This window comes from Procambarus clarkii, chromosome 52, assembly GCF_040958095.1.
Source record: "Procambarus clarkii isolate CNS0578487 chromosome 52, FALCON_Pclarkii_2.0, whole genome shotgun sequence".
NCBI lineage: Eukaryota > Metazoa > Arthropoda > Malacostraca > Decapoda > Cambaridae > Procambarus > Procambarus clarkii.
In genome coordinates, this window is record NC_091201.1 from 25978128 (window position 1) to 25981487 (window position 3360).

Consider the following 3360-nt stretch of genomic DNA (forward strand, 5'->3'; position numbering starts at 1 on the left):
GAAGCTGGGGTGTAGCTCTGAGCAGAAGAATGAATTAGTATCGATAACGATATGGTTATTTTGGGGTGAATATATTCGAATGACATTTGTACCTATTTATCATAGGCAGATTCCATTCAGATTACGGGATATTCACCACTGTCGCGTATAAATCTGTCAGATCTCCTGTTGTATGAATCCCGGACCAACAAATGGGCTCACGGATTAAATTATCAAGCGTCATGTCGTTCCATTTTTTTTTTTCGTGAACTCTCATGGTGAGAGTGAGAGTGAGAGAGAGCGTTGAACACCTTGACTGGACTCCACCTACCACCTTGACCCCAAGTGGCGTCAAGTAGGGGTCACTTGTGGCACTAGGGGTCAGTGGGTGCCATCTCTCTCTCTCTCTCTCCCTCTCTAACTCCTGTTCCGTCTCGTCGGAAAGCAGTTTACCTTCGCAGCTTCTAAATATACAAGTATACCCCCACAGAAAAAAATATATCTGGGGGGGAGGGGGAGAACTGTACTCTAGGTTGCACATTATTAGTCAGTCAGCGATTATCACGAAACATCTCATTTTGTAAATCTGCGTATTATTGTATATTGCATTGATTATTGAAAATCGATGTAGTAAGATGGAACAAGTTTGCTCCGCGCTTGCGTATACTCCTTGAAGGGGCGGGGATTGCAGTGCATGTGCGATGCGCCTCCCCGCCCACAAATCGGCGCTAAAGGTATCTTGCAACACGCCCACGACACACACACACTCACACACACACACACACACACACACACACGCCCAACGAGGAGGGGTGTGGCGTGGGGGAGAGGCGCGGCGGACCTACCTGAAGAGAGGAGAGAGAGAACAGTGCGTTGCGGAGGCTGGCTGGCTAGAATCTCCAGAGAGAGAGAGAGTGCTGTATTGCAGGCTGCCCAGGGCACATCTCACGGCAGGCCTGTGCAACATCACACACATATTCGGCTCTCTCGTCCACGCTTCGGCCCCGTGCCGCCTGCACGTCGTGCAAGGGCATCGGCGGCGGTGTGGGGCGCCTGCACGTCAAGAAAAAATCAATGTTAGAGTTGGAATTAGAGGATAAAACAGGTGTCGACGGCGAATGTCGGGTCGTCGCGCCTCCGCCATGTCGGCCGGGGAGGGAGGAGCTATGTATTTATGTCATATAACTCCCGCATCACGGGGGGGGGAGGGGGAGGGAGAGGAGGGGGGTGTTACACCTCTGCTGTTGCTCCTCCTTCTCTTCCTCCTCCTCCTTCTTCTTTTATCTCTTCTTACACCCTGCAACTCTTCCCCTTTTTTTTCTCAATCTTTCTCCGCATTCTTCGTCTTATTTACTCCTGATTCTCTTTCTCTCACGCACTTTCTCCTGACTTTTCTTACTCCTTCTCCTTCTCCTCTGCGTTCTCTGTGCAACGGGCGACTTCCACAGTCATTTGTGTTCCATGCCGCAGCTGCCGTTGCTGTCATCATTTTTGCCAGTGTCATCATCGCACAGTTTAGCCACTGATGATTCCCCTTCCCCCCCCCCCTTCGTCACTGTCACGATCACTGTTACCACTTGTACAGTCACTGTTAGCAATGGTACAGTCAACTGTTACCCCTCTTGTATAACCACAACTTACCACTGGTACAACCCCATAACTTACCACTGCTTCAGTTACAACTTACACAACACAGGTTGTGTAAGTTGTAACTTACTTTCCTTGTTTAGTTTTCCTTGTAACTATTTCCATGAGAGCTACACTGGAGCTTAGTCAAGATTTCTTGAGTAAAGAAGATTTCTTAAGTAAAGGTGATTTCCAAAGTAAAGCAAATTTTCTAAGATGTCTTCTTTAGTGAAGAATATTCGTTATACACCCCCCCCCCTACCCTGTACCCCCTCAGGGGTAGCATCACTACTGCTGATCTCTGGATATCTCGTTTGATATCGTGACTTCCACAACGCCTCATCCCCTCCTCACCCCACCCCACCCCACTCCTTATCAACTGCTGCCAAACTACTTCTATAGTTTCCACTGTCATTCGATACCATTCTTTTGGTCAGAGCATCATATTTACTTATATAGGAAGCTGGATTTGTCTGGCTGTTGTGGTTCGCCATTGGTATTCAGACGACTAGGGCTTGTTTTTTAGTTTTTTTTCAAGTAGCATGTGTGACTTATTTCTGAGGCTGATATGCTGATATGATACCAGTACTTCTAGTACTACAAGGACCACTAGAACCACCAGTACTATCTACCAGTACCTGTTACCAGTACCAATAGGACCAAGTTCTCATCCAGATAATGGTACCTGGCCAATTACTTATTTCCACCTTATCTCCTACATCGCTACCAGTACCACAACAATTACTACATTTACCACCATCATCCTGAACACTACCACCATCACCACTACCACTAATAGGGATGGTGGTGGTGACAAACGACATCACCAAATTCAATACTCTTACCACCACCACCACCACCACTACCACCATCAACCAGTATTGCTATCACCACACAACCTAACTATAACCATCACCACCACACCCAACCCCCCTTATTACAACAACAACCATCACCTTCTACCCCACAACTACCGCCATTTATAACCAGCAAAGCTACTAACTACTTGTCCCACCACTCCAACCACTATTCTCACCACCACCACCACCACCACCAAACATGTGCCTTTTCAACTGTCGTTCCTTGTATTACTAAACTCCTTCTCATTCTACTGCTGTTAATATCACAATTAAAACTACAGCAGCACTGCAACTATTAGTCCTATTGCAAAAAAATAATAATATTAATAGTTTAACTACCACCACCATTACTAATAATAATAGTAATTAAATTATTATAATTAGTATTATTGTAATTAAACACATAGCAAAATTTTCTGTGACTTCTTGAAAAAAGATTCTTGTTGCCAAACCATTCAGGTTAATATCATAATTATTGCTTCAGTAAATACACTCCACAAGCAAGTGTACCCCTTAAGGAACCCTAGGGTCGTGTACCTTAGTGTACCTTAGGGAGGTGTGGTATAGGGTTGTGTACCATAAGGGAAGTGTTCCCAAGGTTCGTACATGGGTTGTGTATTTCACAGGCCTGTACCTCCGGGGTTCTGTACCTCAGGGGTACTGTACCTCAGGGGTACTGTACCTCCGGGGTACTGTACCTCAGGGGTACTGTACCTCAGGGGTACTGTACCTCAGGGGTACTGTACCTCCGGGGTACTGTACCTCCGGGGTACTGTACCTCAGGGGTACTGTACCTCAGGGGTACTGTACCTCAGTTTAGTTGCTCTCCAGAGTAGCATAACCCAAAGCACCGAGACCTCAAGACACAATGTAACCTCTAGGTAGTAGTGTACCT

The 3360-nt window shown here is 46.3% G+C and overlaps 1 long non-coding RNA gene across 1 annotated transcript in view; it reads right to left on the reverse strand.

The window, feature by feature from the left end:
• The window catches only part of LOC138352237 (uncharacterized), a 79282-nt gene extending 78173 nt beyond the window's left edge, over positions 1 to 1109 (reverse strand). The window contains exon 1 of the long non-coding RNA XR_011222720.1: positions 825 to 1109. This is a non-coding gene — a long non-coding RNA (uncharacterized lncRNA). The remainder of the gene's footprint in view (positions 1 to 824) is intronic.
• Between the last annotated feature and the right edge of the window lie 2251 nt (positions 1110 to 3360).